Source organism: Pelobates fuscus, chromosome 2, assembly GCF_036172605.1.
Source record: "Pelobates fuscus isolate aPelFus1 chromosome 2, aPelFus1.pri, whole genome shotgun sequence".
NCBI lineage: Eukaryota > Metazoa > Chordata > Amphibia > Anura > Pelobatidae > Pelobates > Pelobates fuscus.
Window position 1 is genome coordinate 121,099,048 of NC_086318.1, and position 18,279 is coordinate 121,117,326.

At 38.5% G+C, this 18,279-nt stretch overlaps 1 protein-coding gene across 2 annotated transcripts in view; it reads right to left on the reverse strand.

Annotated features, from left to right (window-relative positions):
* Positions 1-12,626, reverse strand: part of ZBBX (zinc finger B-box domain containing) — a 156,021-nt gene extending 143,395 nt beyond the window's left edge. For both annotated transcript variants that reach the window (XM_063441033.1, XM_063441032.1), the window contains exon 1: positions 12,541-12,626. The gene's annotated coding sequence lies outside the window, so the exon portion shown is untranslated. The remainder of the gene's footprint in view (positions 1-12,540) is intronic.
* Between the last annotated feature and the right edge of the window lie 5,653 nt (positions 12,627-18,279).

Genomic DNA, 18,279 nt, shown 5'->3' on the forward strand with positions numbered 1-18,279 from the left:
GAGACATCTGAGGCCGCGTCATAAGGGTCCTCACCGCCAGAGCACCGGCTCCCTTGTCTGCCATCTTGAGAGTTTTTCGGGCCCGAGTTTGATTGGGAAAACAAATAGGAGCCACTGAGGAATCCCTGCGGGAATGTTTCTTGGATGCAGCTTTCATCCTATGTACTATGCTCTCATGAGTGTGGAGTGTTTGGAAGCTGATTGCACTCTTCAGTCCTGGAGCTCCCAGACTATGCAACCATCATAGTCAAGGGCCAAGTCACGCCTCCCTGGGTATGGTTTTAAAGTGAAACTGTCACTCCTTATCTGGCCCTCCGCTTGACGAGGGGGTGTTACATGTCCCACACTCCTCCTCTGGTCTTTGTTGATTTGCACTGCTTGCGGACACTTCCCCAGGGCAAACTTACTTCATGACGCCAACATACTGGCTGTGGCTGTGCTGTGGTTGCTATGGGTGGAGAGCAAAGGGACTGCTCTCCCTGTCTCTCAATTTCTCAACACTGAGTGTCCGCTGAGGAATTCAGAGACAGAAGAAATTAGTTTTTTGCCCCATCTCTATGTTTGTTAGCAAAACTGCTAGCACGATGTATAGCTACAATTTCATCTATTTTAAAAGAGCTATTGGAAAAAAGTAGCATGACAGTTTCACTTTTTTCACTTCTCTGGAAATTACACCATTACACCTCTTTTTATGTTTTCTTTGTGGAGTTTCAATTTCAAAGCACAGAGCTAATAACAATGGTTGAAGGGAACCATCAATTGTGTAATAATAACATCTATTACTATTCAGCTGTTGATTTGGTTAATTCCGAGAGCGGGCGCTGAAAAGCGATTTGAGTCCCCCTGGGAGAAAGGTGCTATATAATACTAGTTATTACTATAGTTATATAAGCTGCCGGAAAGACAGGTGCGGATTTCTGCATTTTATATTTCTGCAATTTATATTTCACACCTTACAAAGGTATGTTTGTTGAACAGCGGTAATACGTAAACATAAATGTGATGGCTCCCCTTTAAGCTTAGGCTATTTAGTTACACCAGACAGCTGTTTCAAGATAATTATGGCACACTAAACTTTTTGACAAGCAGTTGGGCAAGGTAATTTCCTGTCTCATGAAAACGTCCACCATCTTCAAAGTAATGTCCACTCAGACCTTCTTTTTTTCTTTATATCAAGTTAGAAGTACTTCTCTGGCCTACACAGGCCTAAAGTAAGCGGAATTAACAACCTTGTGGAACATTATCTACAAACCACGTATAATCAGTCAGCATCAATAGGTTCCTGACGGATGTTCTTGTGTAAATCCCTGCAGCACTGTTCAAACATCTGGTGAAAAACTGTCAAATATACACATTCACAACCAAAGTCTAGAACAGGGTAGTAGACATCGATAGAAAGAGACACTGGGGCTTAGTCATATAACAAGGCATGTTATGTAACATGTGCAGAAAGGATAACCCTGACTAATTGATGGACTATAGCTCTAGGTGACATATAATGGGTGTCGTTCTGATTAATAGCCTCAGAGACCTGTTTCGGAATGATGACAAACACGTGTACATATAGGAAATTCAATGAACAAGTGTGACTTCTCACCAGTAACACTCATCTGGCACGCAAGTGACGAAACAAGGGGGAAAAAATTACATATATAAGTCTCACCAAGAACACTTCCATAACTGCTATATCCACAAAGAAATGGTCATGGCATTTCTGGCACTAGGAACAGACGAGCCTCTCCAATGACGCCTTTAAAAACAGACCATGCTTAAGGTAGGTGCAGTAACCTAACAACAATATTTCCACTAATAGAGACTGTTACAGCAGAAAAAGAAGTGACTGGGATTTGCCTGCAAGGGAGAAGATTACCACGTCTCACGCCAGCACGCTGTGCATGCTAACAACAGACATAAATTATGCATAGAATTGACATTAGGCACATTAGGAACACCGCAACTAGCCCCCAGCACACAATTAGGAATAACTCCGTATGGGCGGTGTTTCAAGCTGAAATACTCCACATACAGACTCCTACCACAATGACAACTTCAAATCACTCAAGTCGTTATGGTGGTTGGAGTAACCCTTTAATTATCATTTTTTGGGGAATTTGATATTTCATGAGAATTTTCCCACACACTTTATAATGCAGATTTATTCCTGAAGACCTCTCAATGGGTAACTGATTTACTTTTTTTCAATGATTTGCATATTTGCCATGCACAAAAAGTATTGAATTGTTGCCATCCCATCTACAGACAGTACCGAAACATTGTAGGGTGTGTGCCTATGTCTTATTTGACGAATTAAAGCTCCTTAACAGAACTGAAATGGTGTCTTAGAAACTCACAGTAGGTGTGATATTAATAGCATACATCCTATAGTGTACTAGTCCCCCAAACGTCTTGAATGACGTTTTCTCCCTAGCATAGCATCTGTCTGTGAATTTTACAATTTAGTGATCCCTAAACATGCTGTGATATTTGCAATGATTAAAAAGACAGACAAACAAAAAACAAGGTCATAAATTCCCCTCAAGCAACAAAGATTGTAGGAGTCTCCATTTAACCCCTGTAGGCCTAAACAATTGAGAACAAAAAAGGTGAAGTGGACAAGCAGAACTTTATAGTCTGAAAGCAAATTTTAAAACATAATAGATTTTCTCAAATGAAAAAGTCAAATGCCTAGTTGGGTGTCGTAGTTAATTCTTTTCCATATCAATGCTGATTTCTTACTGATAGGCTAAACTCTATAATGCTTTTTTTTTTTTTTTTTTTTTTTTTAACAAACCCATTGAATCCTGAAATCCCCTAGCATTCTTCAAATGAGTAGCAACATGCTTTGAACTGCAAGAAGCAGTATAGAAAAGTGGCAACACAGTTTCTAATCTGTTCTATATAGTTTTGAAATGCCAGTGTAGCGTTGCTAAAGGAAGTATACATAATGCATGAATGTCAAATATAATCAGGTTTTGAAGATCTTGGCATCAACCCCTGATTCCTGAAGGTCACTGGTCTTGAGGAGTTGCTTAAAAGTCAGAATATGTATCAAGATGACTTTCTGCTTTTAAATCATATACTGAAAAAAATCAACAAAGGATTTATGTCTAAGTAAGCACATAGTCAAAGCGAGTTAGCGGATTTCATATCATTTTAAATGTTCTAAGATGTGACAGATCATTTGTCTTTTTTGTGTTAACCTGTTCACTTCTTGGTTTTACATGACAATATATCTCAGGGTTATAGCCTCAGTTTTTAACTAGGGTGGCCTGCAAACAAACTTACCTAACAGAAAAATTGCCTTAAAAAGGACACGTGTGGTAATTATTTATACATTAAAATAATGACACTGATTGTCACGACAGTCTTGCCCAACTCCAGATGGACTCAATAGAACAATATCAATAAGCTTAGCAATATGGGACCTCACTTCCTCTGCTGCATACAAACATCTACTTTATCTGATGCTTACAAAGAAACATGTTTTGCAGACATTTTATTGTGTGGGTAACACCTTCATGGCCAAGATGTCTTCTATGTGTGTGTAATCCCTTTAAAACCCAACGCTCTCCAGTTCAGACTTATTATTCACACTATGTAAATGGGAAGGTCAATCAAATGCAAACAAACCAAAATTATGCCATAACTAAATTTGGTTTAAGGTGCTGTGTGCCATTTAGACTTGTTTCTTTTGAATCTGCTGTTACTATCTGTCATTGAAAGAGTTAGTATATTGTAACTGTGAATAGCATACTAGGCATCTCATAAAAGTTATAAGGTACAGTATAAAGGATATTAAAATACAACACGTTAAATGCCTCTTTAGGTTACGTGCTTTACAGTCCAGAAAATACATTACTTTCTCCTTTATAAATATTCAAAGCACATGAAGGGTTAAAATATTAACCTGTGCATAGCTCCACCTACAGTCTCCTATTCAACTGGCAAATGAACACCCAATCCAAAACAGAGGCTCCTTATTTAAACCTCTGTCTTATTAGACTCTGTTCCCCTGGAAGAGCCTTAACGGCGAAACGCACGTCGGGACTTTACATAGTATGGTGTGGGTCTAGAACAGGCATAGGCAACCTTCGGCACTCCAGATGTTTTGGACTACACCTGCCATGATGCATTGCCAGCGTTATTGGTGCAAGAGCATTATGGTGGATGTAGTCCACAACATCTGGAGTGCCGAAGGTTGCCTATCCCTGGTCAAGAAGATACGGGATGACATGTATTTAGACTTTGATGATATTACCACCCATACTTTATTTTCTTATTTATTTATTTGATTTACTTTTTTTTTTATATCTTTTTTTGGTTTTGGTTACTATCTATTTCAGCAAATTGGCTCAGCAAGATACTTTTACAACCACTTCACTCTACCTATAATTTGGCTATATATCCAAGAGGAGGTGGGGGGATTAGCATTTTTTAAGGAGTGCCCTCGAAGGCACAATAGAGTAGGGAAGTTTAGTATTCTATTTAGATATACCTGCAGGACTTTCTCCCCGCTCTACCCTAATGCTATCTCGTTATATCTCACCCCTGCTGGCCAATTAAATATCCTACAAACCCTTTTTATTTTTGCTACTTTATCTTTAGTTAACACATTTTGTTTCACACATTGCAATGCATAGTGTGCTCACCAAGCCATTAACTATTTATTTATACATTATTATTTATACATTATTTGATATTTTGACTTGAGTATATTTTTATTTATTATAAGGAACACATGCGTAATGGTCTTTTAGCAAAGCAATGTATTTGTAAATTGTGTGTGAGGATAATAAAGATTGCCCATTTAACACCTTCTATATAGCCTGGTGGTATTTGGTCGCTGTTACAATATATTTACCATCTGGTTAAATGGGAGTATTAGTCTCAGTGAATGCATCCTATTTCTATATAAATATCGTCATACTACAAGTACATGTCTTTTTTTGAATTACTGAAATAGCTAACCCTGCTTAAAGGACCACTCTAGGCACCCAGACCACTTCAGCTTAATTATTATTATTATTATTATTTTATTATTTATATAGCGCCAACAAATTCCGTAGCGCTGTACAATGGGTGGACTAACAGACACATAATTGAGATCAGACCACTGGACGTACAGGAACAGAGGGGGTTGAGGGCCCTGCTCAATGAGCTTACATGCTAGAGGTTAATGAGGTGGTCTGGGTGCCAGGTCCCTCTAGGATTAACCCTTTTTTTTATAAACATAGCAGTTTCAGAGAAACTGCTATGTTTATACTAATGGGTTAATCCAGCCTCCTAAACCTCTAGTGGCTGTCTCATTGACAGCCGCTAGAGGCGCTTGCGTGCTTCTCACTGTGAAAATCACAGTGAGAGCACGCAAGCGTCCATAGGAAAGCATTGTAAATGCTTTCCTATGCGACCGGCTGAATGCGAGCGCGGCTCCTGCCGTGCATGCGCATTCAGCCGATGACGTCGCAAGGAAGAAGGAGAGGAGGAGGAAAGCTCCCCGCCCGGCGCTGGAGAAAGAGGTAAGTTTAACCCCTTCCTCCCCCCAGAGCCCGGTGGGAGGGGGACCCTGAGGGTGGGGGCACCCTCAGGGCACTCTAGTGCCAGGAAAACGAGTATGTTTTCCTGGCACTAGAGTGGTCCTTTAAATTGATGAATGCTTGCCTTTATATTTAGATTTTTAGGCTCCATTCTTTCTGGCCTACTGTGATATCAGAACTTCTAACTCTGCAGTTTGCAGATGCCAGTGGAATGAAGGAATCCATCTGGACAACTTCAAACTTGATCGACTTCTTGAAATGCTGGGTGAGCAGGCTGTGAATGCAAGCTAAAATGGCACCAAAGGGACTGCTGCAGTGCCAGGGGCACCAGAAATTTGCAGAACATGAAAACAGTGATGTCACTCATGGGAGACAAGAAAAAGGAAGTTTTGGAACATACTGTTAAAGCTAAGCTTATTTAATTCTGTGTTTTTATAATTAAAGTTATATCCCATTGAAATGACGTAAAACAGCATTATTCACATTTTGTATGTGTCTTTTAATGGTCCAATACTAGTGAATAGAAAAGATAGGTTTCAAATGTATTTGCCTAGCAGAAGGAATTTTGCTTCTTTAACATGGAACGAGATCATGTTTTTTTTTTCTTCACTCAGCTTTATTCCAAAAATAATAACAATTTGAATTTGAAAGAGTGGCATATTTAAATACAATAATTGTCATTTTTCACACATTTACATTACAATATTGTTTATTATTATTATCATCATCACGATTTTATGAGAACTAGTAAATATATCTGGAATAACTCATAAAATTTCTGCTATGACAAAATAAGCTGATGTATCAATGTAAATATTCCATTGGGTTCATCTATTAAAGTCAGACGCGAGAGTGGATTAATTTCAGCAATGTGACCCGGTAAGAATAACATTTTTATGAATTCCCTTCCGAGGCTGCAGAGCAATCAATGCAAAATACAACTTACAACTAATATATAACTCCAAGCCCATTTTCACTGGAGGATTTATTGCAGCAGAATGTATGCTAGTCACTGAGAGGCAGTTAAAAGTTCTAGTATACATATTGGTCTTGGAGAAAAGACAAGCTTAGAATTCTGTGATTCTCTTTAGGAGATGTAATTTGTTCCACTCCAGGCACCCATACTTGTTAAGTGCAATCAACTGTTTACATTATAGTCGGTTATGCTACAAGGAGTTTTCTATTAATTTTCTTTTCTTTTTTTTTTTTAAATAAAAAGTTTTGATCCACAAACTTATCTATTCTCCCCCTTCCACCAACTGCATTTTTGTTTCAATAACACACTTGAGCTGATGTCATTCCCTAAGGCTGTATTTTCATGGCAATTTGCACAGCAAGGTTTCATGGGCGTCACTGTGCGTTAAACGAAAGATGGGTCAATGACGTGGGCGATGTTTGATTGGGAAGTTCAGGAAGTGGAGGACTAGGTAGGTATTGCAATGTTTACAAACAATCAAAAAGTTACAAGTTTAAATGGCGCTAAAAAAATATTGTTAAATAGCAGCACCTTATCAGTGTATTTAGCTCCACAGAACACTAAATCAGATATAAAACTAAAACATAAAGTGCGCTTGTGCCTTTAAGTACGTGCTTTTTAAATATACATGTGAAGATATCACAAAGTGTTAAAAAACAGCAAACCATGCTTATTAATTATTGTGCAAATAATTCAAATTATGCTTCAATTAAGTGCAATTTCAAATTTTTTAGGGTATGTGCAAAAATCAGTTAAAGTAATTGTATGTGCCAATATACTTAAAATATAAAAATGTATAAAATATTATACTTGCAAATATGTTGACCTCAACATGAAAGAGAAAATATAAAAACATATAGTGTAATATTGTTTAAACACCAATAATTTTAAAGAACCAGATATGTATATTGCACTCACGAACAAGGAGCAGGTGAAGAACTGTTCAGGCTATATGCGCGTTGAATGTAAATCCAGCCTTATATACAGGAAATCGATGGACAGACGAAATCCAATTGAACAAACTTTATTCTTTAAAATAAGTAACACACGTCTTAAACATATTCCGTCTCACCAGTCTCAAACATATTCCATCTCACCAGTCTCACACATATTCCGTCTCACCAGTCTCTCGGATAACACCTGCTAAAAAGTCCTCAGCAATACCAGTAGCCGGCACTCTAGATTCTCGGGCTGTAGCGTTCGTTCATAAAATAAGCAGTTCGCAAAACGAGGACCACCTGTACTCCATAATTTTAGCAGCGTTTAGGGTCATGAAAATTGCAAGTGGAAAACCTTATAAAGTCTACAGGTTGCCAACTCATGATTTATAGGATGTGGTTTAATTCCTTGGTTGCATCAGCAGTGAACTAACAGTAATAAACTAACTTTTAATGATTAGTTCATTACAAGCAGAAAAGAACTATACATTTTAGGGAAAAAAATAAGACAGTTTAACCCTTTAAGGACACATGACATGATTCCATTTTATTCCAGAAGTTTGGTCCTTAAGGGGTTAAAGGGGCACTGGCACCTTATTGAAGTGGTCTGGGTGCAATGGCCCTCTCTTCTTAACCCTGCAATGTTAATTATTGCAGTTTCTGAGGAACTACAATAATTACAAGGTAGGGTTAAGACAGCCTCTAGTGGCTGCTAATCAGGTGAATTTTGGTTGCCTAACTGATGCTGGACATCCTTATGCTCTTGATGAGGACATCCAGCGTTGGTAAAATCCCCAGAGGAAAGCATTGCAGCAATGATTTCCTATGGGGAGGGAATAATGTGTTCGCTGCGCATGCGCATTACCGACATCCCATTCTGGTGACGTCAGAGAAGACGGAGGGCCGACCCAGCGCAGAGGGAAATCAGCGCTGAAATTGTGCATGTATAGTAAGAGGTTTTTTTTTAACCCTTAAAGTGCAGGGGGAGTGGGGTCCTGAGGGAGGGATGGGCAGAGGGAGCTACAGTGCTGGTAATACAAATTTCAAGCACTATATCCCTTTAAAAGAAAGATATGTTTAGAATGTTTTCAATTCAGCTATTTAGGCCAGACACTTGCAGTTCCATTGTCAATGCTCTGCAATTCCCATCTTAGCAAATAATCTTGAGCAAAAGCAATTTCAATTGAAGAAAATTTACATTTATGGAAGGACGTTCACAATTCTACACACTAATGTATAGCGTCATATTATCTGTTTTGAAAGGCTTATATCCACTTCCTTTCACCCTCAATACATTTATTTAACTGTCCCTCAATATTATCCAGCTGATACATCTATATTTGTGCAAGACTGAATGTACATGAACTCTGCTAATACTCTATTTACACCAAAATGAATTTACGTACAAGGCAGCTGTGTCTACATATGAATGATACGATACTGCAAGCAGTAATGTCATCTGCTAGTTCTCCCGCACTTTGTCTATAAAGATTAAATAATGATCTCTAAGCATACTCAATCAAGGCATCATAATGATAGTAAGCACTCAAGAAATTCTATTTCTTTAGAAAATAAGTTAGAAGTAATAAAGAGGTATGACAAGGATGAAAGAATTTGTCCAAGGCCTGCTTTTTGTATCAGCCATGTATCAACAACTTTATGTTTGGTGTATTAGTTAACCTCTAGTTTTAGTAGATTTTTTTTAAGCTTAAAGGAACACAATACAAATGTTTACTCCTAACGCCATAGTGTCCTAATCACCATTAAGGTGATCGTCCCTCTCCCTGGCTCCGCAAGGGTTAAAAAGTAGGTTTACTTACCTTTTTTTCACTCCCCACTACTCTCACTGAAGGAAAGCATTTATGATGCTTTATGCTTTAGAGACCATCTGATTGAAATAGCTGAGTTTTACTCTGCTATTTTGGAGGAAACATCTCTAGTGGGTGTCAGAGTGACTGCCAATAGATGCATTTATTTAAACTGTGCAATGTTAACATTGCTGTTCCTAAGGACCAGCAAAGGTTTACATTGCAGAGTTAAATCGAAAGGGGCATTGCACCCAGAAAACGTCACTGAGATGAAGTAGTCTGGTGCCTGTAACGGATCGCCTGGCACCCCGACTTGGTACCTCCGTTAATGGATGCTCCTAGTGCTTCCTGAGGACTCCAAGCACTCTGGCAGACACCACAATCACCGAATCCGAGAAACCTTTAAATTCTCCCAAGCATATGAATGCTGTAGACCATTGAATAGGAACCATACGAATAGGCTTGTACTCCTAGCAGTCAACTGGAACAGCATACAATAAATCCTTCCCCCAATAATGAGACGACACATCACTTTGAGGGTAAAACAGGAACTCTGGACTGGCTCATCCAGCCTGGCTTTTATTACACTTGTACACTTACAGGCCACACCCAGGGGGAGGCATAAAATCACCAATCACACATCTGGTGCAACCCACACATTCCCTCCCCTCAGATAAACAGTTAAACCAATTATTACATACAATAAAAATTCAGTTTTTACACACACACTGTAACTTTAAAACCATACACCCAATTTCAATAAAAGTTGCATATTCAGACTCAGCATACATTAAACATAAACACTTCCAAAAATCAGCCAAATCCCTCCAGTGGATCAAAAGTTAGCTGGAAGTCCTTTATGACCGACCGCAAGCACAATTTCCTGCCCAAAACAGTTCCATAGATTTGGGCTGTGCGGTCGGTCAATTTCATGCGAAAAAACGACTAAGTCCCATTTCGAACGGGACTTAGTCTCTGGAGCTGCAAGTTCCGTATGGGAGAAGGTAAGGGTCAGCGGTGTTCGGCAGAATGTGTAGCCGATTTTAGTTCCACAGAATCTTTAACATACACCGCTGACCGCATTCGAATGACCAAAATGGCCGCCGCCACGTGTTCGGCTGCCGAATGGCGGCCACCCAGCGCTCGGCAATTAACCTGCAGTAACCTCACAGCCTGGGAGGTAAATTGCCTGCACACTTTAACTTCTGGGTGGTCCGCCTGTGTGGTACTTGGTTCAGTAAGCCCTATTTACTGAACCAAGTGGGGGAAAGCCAGGAACAAGTTATTTTACAGGTCTGGGGACATAGTCTTAAAGGGACATTGTTCACCAAAGTTACAAGATGTCCCCAGCCGGTTCTTAAAGGGCCATACACACCAAATAAAAGTCCATACGTTTTCAGGGGCCATAGTCTTAAAGGGTATTGTTACCCAAAGTCTCAATATGTCCCCAGACAGTTCTTAAAGGGCCAGCAGCAGTACAATAAAATACCATTCACTGTGCTTAAAGGGCCAGTAGCCGCCATATAAAGTACAATATGCCCCAAATAACCCAGGGGCCATAGTCAGTAGGTAGGAGGCTAGCAAACAGGCTTCTCCAGGGCCCAGTGGCGAGGTTGGTTTCGCCACAGTGCCTATAGAGTTACTTTAATTTTAATCAATTATCCTATGTATATATATTTATAAAAAGCTTTAGATTATGTTTTTCTGATCATTTTTTTCCATAATCCCACAATTATAAGAAAAAGAAATCGCAAATGTGCCTTACTTTGCTTTCATGTACAAAACACATTTAGACATCTTTATATATACTGTATACACACAAAGGTAAAAATATGGCCAAACAGGTCAGAAATTGCACCACTTATGTTTTTATACACATCTTCATTACAAAAGTGTGCCCTATCAGAATTGTGTCCTAAGAATGCCCTAGCATTCTAAAGATTTATTGATTTTATATATATATATATATATATATATATATATATATATATATATATATATTCTAATGTTTTCATTCTGGATACGTGACATGATTATGGACATATTGTACGAGACAGAGCAACACTATTAGTGCTGCCTGACAGTATGTGGAATTCACTTAATGCTACATGTTGGCATTATTACCCCATGGTTTATGCAATGACAATATCATCCTCATCCTCCTAATCTCTATCACTCTTTGTTATGTATTAAAAAAAAATGTCGTCTGTGATTCTTCACATACTCTTTCCTGGGTTCTACTTCCACTCAAATAAAAAGACGTCCTCAAAAGAACAAGTCATTTACGGTATTTAGGGCGTCATTAAAATGACTTGGTGGTGTTACGTTATTGAAAGCACTATGTCATTTTATGTTTACAATAGAGCATGTTATTGAAGTACTAGATGCAGAAGTGTAACCTGCTCTACATTTTAGCATACCCTCAAAAGTGTGGGGCTCGCAGCAGTATACCCCCTAGCCTTCATAAAAGCAAAGATGTTCTGTGGACTAGAACTTTACTCATTCTCAACCAGAACCAGGTGTCACATACAAAAAGTATCTTAACAATACAAAGTAGCAAAATGAGAGTGCATGGTTTTGCTTTTGTTTTTAATTGGGTTTGAGAGGTAAAACAAGCAGCTTTGTAGTATAACAGTAAGTATGTCAGGAAGCTTAGGTGGCTGGTTACATAGTGAACATTGAATGGGAGAGATAGGATAATGACCATGCTTTGTCTGACACTGGTTACAGTGCTCATTTCTATGTAGATGTTTGCCATGCTTTGTGCACACGTATTCTGTCAGCATTTCTTAATCAAACACCAAAAGGTAATTCTTAGCAAAAGATTTCCTTAACATAGATTTTTACTTTCATAGCTTTGTGAATCTATTAAGCAAAACGAGTTTCCAGAAATCACCCCCCCCCCCCCTCTCTCTCTCTACACTACTGACATTTAGTAACACTACAAAAATATATATTTTTTTAAAAAGAAACAATTTAAAAAAGAAAAGAAAAACAATCACAAATTGCTACTTTAGGCAAAGACTTCACTTGATTTTTTGAAAATTACATTAAATATGATATCCAGTGGCTGCTTTAAACTGCAAAACAATAGATATCACAGTACTCTGACACTAATAATAATAATAATAATAATACCCCCTCCAGTGACTGCATTTCACATTAAGCAGCTCACCCAGCAGTATAGAAGGGATGGTTCACCAAGACTACCATCCCCATCATGCTAAGCCACTCACTGCAGCACAGCCTGACAACGTATAAACATCACCCTGAGTGACACTCACCGGTCGGTGTGTCGGTTCCCCGGTAACGGGCTCACAGTGTTGGACCGTTTACCGCAAAGCAAGCAGGGAAGTACCACAGTACCCGGCCGAACTTGTTTTACTCGTTGCTAAGCAACCTCTCTTAGCAACGGGGAAAGCCCTGGAGCCCGGTCCACCCTGCATGGCGCACCCGCAGGCTGTGATTGGTTCCAAGTAGGTGAGACGGAGCGCCTTAAAATCACGCCCACTGACGTCACCCCTCCCCGCCAAGTTCCAATGAGGGCATCCATGTGCTGGCCACCCGCATTTTCCATAAGCTATATAAAAATATTTATCCATTTTGTTTTATTTTTTACTTTTATACCAGACTTTATAGTTGTTGTATTTAAAAAAAAAAAAACCTTTTATACCAGACTACTCCAGAGTTTGCATCCCTGCGTTTTTTGTAATATGTTTAACATGATGGGCTGCAGTCTGGTACTATAGTAACAGAATTGTAGTGAATTGAAACTCGAATGACACAATTCGGCCTAAAACAGTCAAGCTGTGTCTTTTGCTGAGATGTGAGCTACCAGGGCTATTCACTAAAGTGGAAATTTAAAGTGTATTTCTCAAAGTGGACTTTGAGGCTAAAATAGCTGAATTGGAAGCATAGCCAAATTAGATCATTTTTACAGTATGGCTAGTTTGATACTATAGTCACCAAAACAACTTTAGTTTAATGAAGCCGTTTTGGTGTACAGATCATGCCCCTGCAGGCTCACTGCTCAATTCTCTGCCATGTAGAAGTTAAAGGGACACTACAGGCACCCGGACCACTTTAGGTCATTGAAGGGGTCTGGGTGCAGTGTCCCAGGTCACTTAATCCTGCAATGGGAATTATTGCAGTTTTTCATAAACTGCAATAATTTGCTGCTAGTGGGGGAATTCTAGGTCATTAGGCGACTAATGGCGCTGGACGTCTTCACGCTATGCATGGCCTAAAACCCCATAGTAAAGCATTATACATGCTCTCCTATGGGGGAATTACTAATACGAGCGTGGCAAACACCACACATACGCATTGTCTCCCCTATCGGTGGGGGAGAAGCAGGGGCAAATCCCAAGCCAGCCCAAAGGGACATTGCAATGATGTAAGTGTCAGAAGGGTTTTTTATCCCCTTCTGCACCGGGGGTTGGGGGTCACCAAATAAGGGGGCACAATAGGTCCAGGAATACAACTATGTTTTCCTGACAGTATAGTTTCCTTTTAACCCCTTCAGTGCGTTTGGACCGCTGACGGTCCTGAACCGTCATAACGGTCTGGGGCTACTTACCTGATCGCCGTCGGTCCCACGGCGGCGATCAGCTCTCCTCCCGGTCCAGGGGGACTGCCTGTCTGCCCGGGCAGTCCCCTCTCGGCAGATCAGGACCCTACGGCCATGTGATCACTCGATCACATGACCGCAATAGGTGTCCATGTGTCTGCCTGCAGGGGGACTGTCTGTGCTGACAGGCAGTCTCCCTGCAAGTGGAAAATAAAAAAAATAAAGTGAAAAAAAAACAATCAGTGTAAAAAAAATAAAAATAAATAATATAGAAACATAGAAACATAGAATGTGACGGCAGATAAGAACCATTCGGCCCATCTAGTCTGCCCAATTTTCTAAATACTTTAATTAGTCCCTGGGCTTATCTTATAGTTAGGATAGCCTTATGCCTATCCCACGCATGCTTAAACTCCTTTACTGTGTTAACCTCTACCACTTCAGCAGGAAGGCTATTCCATGCATCCACTACCCTCTCAGTAAAGTAATACTTCCTGATATTATTTTTAAACCTTTGTCCCTCTAATTTAAGACTATGTCCTCTTGTTGTGGTAGTTTTTCTTCTTTTAAATATAGTCTCCTCCTTTACTGTGTTGATTCCCTTTATGTATTTAAATGTTTCTATCATATCCCCCCTGTCTCGTCTTTCCTCCAAGCTATACATGTTAAGATCCTTTAACCTTTGTGTATATATATATGATATATATACATGTATTATATCTATATATACCTATATATAATATATGTATATATCATATATATAATGTCATACTAAGTGTATTTTTATATTTATATATACGTATATTAATATAAAAATACACTTATATTTAAATTACACACGAATATATATAATAACTATATATATGGTATATATATATTATTATAAAATACAAATAATATGTTAATAAAAATAAATAAAAAATAAAAATAATTTGTAATAATTAAAAAAAAATTATATATATGCAATTTTATTCTAACAGTATTTTGATATTGATATATATATATTTATATCAAAATACACTTAGAATGTAATGATATATATATATCTATGTATAAATAAATAAATACAAATAATACGAAATATACATATGTCCACATACATAATTACATAAATAATTTCATAAATATACACGTAGACGTCAAATATATAAATATGTATATATATTAAAATTCTACGTGCGTATTTATGTAATATTTTTACCTAATTAAGTAATTTTAATGATTGCAATTTGAGGCACCTGCCTGCCAACCCAGGCCAAAAGTCCAGATAATTTAATTTGCTAGCACTGTGTTTAACCTTGTAACTTTCTATGACACCCTAAATCCTGTACATGGTGGTACTATTTTACTCGGGAGACTTCGCTGAACACAAATATTAGTGTTTCAAAACAGTAAAACATATCACAGCGATGATATTGTCACTGAAAGTGAAGTTTTTTGCATTTTTCACACACAAACAGCTCTTTCACTGAGGATATTATTGCTGTGATATATTTTACTGTTCTGAAACACTAATATTTGTGTTCAGCAAAGTCTCCTGAGTATAACAGTACCCCACATGTAGAGGTTTTATAGTGTTTGTGAAAGTTACAGGGTCAAATATAAGGCTTGATTTTACTTTTTTTTTTCATTGAAATTTGTCAGATTGGTTAGGTTGCCTTTGAGAGCGTATGGTAGCCAAGGAATGAGAAATAGCCCCATGATGGCATACCATTTGCAAAAGAAGACAACCCAAGGTATTGCAAATGGGGTATGTTCAGCCTTTTTTAGTAGCCACTTAGTCACAAACACCGGCCAAAGTTAGCGCTTTTTGCATTTTTAACACACAAACAAATATAAATGCTAACTTTGGCCAGTGTTTGTGACTAGGTGGCTACTAAAAAAGACTGGACATACCCCATTTTGAATACCCTGGGTTGTCTACTTTAAAAAATATGTACATGTTAGGTGTGTTTCGGGGATTTATGACAGATAACGGTGTTACAATGTCACTATTGATACATTTAAAATATATATATATTGAAACAGCAATTTCCTACTTGTATTTATAGGCCTATAACTTGCAAAAAAAAGCAATAAAGCATGTAAACACTGGGTGTTTTTAAACTCGGGACAACATTTTGAATCTATTTAGCAGTTTTTTTCATTAGCTTTTGTAGATAAGTAAAAGATTTTTCAAGTAAAAGTCCAAAAACATGTTTTTTTTTAATTTTTCACCATATTTTATTATTTTTTTTAAATACAATATATGACATAATATAAATAATGGTATGTAAAGAAAGCCCTTCTTGTCGTAAAAATAACAATATATAACTTGTATGGGAACCGTAAAAGAGAGAGCAGAAAATTACAGCTAAACACAAACACCACAAAAGTGTTAAAACTGCTCTGGTCCTTAACGTACAAACATTGCAAAAACAGGCCGGTCCTTAAGGGGTTAAATCACTTTGTTTATACAGCTGTAGCCACACCTCCCATGCATGTAATGTGCACCGTCTTCTTAAAGGAGACTATAGTCACCCAGACCACTTCACCTTATTAAAGTGGTCTGGGTGTAGTCTTTGTAAAATATGTATGGATTCACATGAGAAAAAATATATTAGAAGTACCGGTATATTCCCATTAATATTTAAAAAAAAAATAGTACACCTGGGTGATTAAGGAAAAAAATCTTCAATCATGACTTCCTGTTTCACATGGGTATATGAGGTAACACATTAGCCTAATTTCCTTAGTAATGCATCACAATGGGTAAGAGCAAGTAATATAGCTGTGATGTGTTGTTGAGCTTCACAAAATGTGATGTGGCTATAAGAAAATAGCAAAAGCATTTCAAATGCCAATGACCACCATCTGGGCAATAATTATAAAGTCCCAGTCAGTTGGAAATGTTATGAATCAACCTGGAAGATGGTATGTGTCTATACTGTTTCAAAGCACTGTGCAGAAGATGGTTTGAGTGGACAAAAATATCCAATTATCAAAGCTGTAGAATTGCAGAAGTAAGTTGTGTCTTAGGGTCAGAAAGTTTCCAAAACTACAACCTCTACTCTCAGTTTGCCAGACACTACTGGAACTTCAAATGTTCAGAGGAAACCAAAATAGAGTTTTTGGCAATTGAAACAAAGGTGGATTTGGTGCACACTGAGAGGTAGCCATGTGGAAAAGTACCCCATGCCCACGGTTAAAAATGGTGGTGGCTTCTTAGGCTGCAAAATTTACAGGGTCTGTAACCCTTATGCTGCCTTGGACTTATGCTGGTAACACATCCTGCTTTCCTTAATCTTTTTTTATGCAGAGAACATACATGTACAATTAATGCAGAATAGTGTGTTTTTTAAATGCAGGTACAGTGTATATATCAAACAAACACAGTTTTCATAGGGGTGTATCCAACAGAAGACAAAATCAACCAATAATAGACGTTCAGTGCAAAAAGTACAATTTCTCATATAACATTACGTATTACAATTGTTCTACTGCGCATGTCTAGCACATCTTCTCAAAACTATGCAGGTTATCTTGTGAGAGAATAAAGGGAGTATGTGTGCTTGCAAGATAGCAGACTGGGGATCGAATTCTTGATTTTAACCCTAGTAGACATGGAAAGACTTAAATAAGACAGAAGGGCTTTTTAACCCTTTATTTACCTGTATCTATGACAAGTCCCCTTTTCTCTGGTACTGCAGGGGAAAGTTATGCAAGATGTACTAATTACACCTGTGGGCCTTTTATTAATTCTTTACCTTGTTTTTCTCGCCATTTCTCACTAAAAGAGCCATCTGTTAGGATTACTGTTGATTCAGCACGTAGAATAGTATCACACCTAGGACTTAGGATAACGTCTAACCGGACCTTGGCATGGACGGACTCAACGTACCTGAGAATAGTCAAAATACTTGCCGAGGTCAGGGACACAGAAAGAGACACAACGATGGAGAAAGTCAAAAGTCAAGGATACCAGAAATCAGGGAAGTCAAAACGAAGCCAAAGTCAAATACCAGAAAAAACACAATCAGGAACACATTCTTGGATAACCAGTTAGTGAAACCACGACAGGGTACTGATAAAAAGGTAATTTGGGTTTAAATAACCCTCCTTGAGCTGTAATTAGCTGTCTCTGACCCCAAAACATGCGTGTGCGTCTATGACGGGGCATTGCACGCACGTTAGCACCATCTTTGATGTGGGCGAAGGAAAGTTTTGTTATAAAAGCCTGAACTGCAGCGGCCGGCGTTCCTAAGAACATCGCACCCGCTGGGGACCGGAACGGAGGGAGACCGGGCAGCTGCCCGCCAGGGCCAAGGTAAGTCTGAAACATATCTGTCGGCGTGGCTGCTTAGTTTGTGTGCAGCCACGCCGGCAGAGGGACCGGGAGCCGTGACACCATCAAGAAAAGCTTGCCCAGATATCTCTTTCTAAAGAATAATATATGTTGTTAAATCCATGTCTC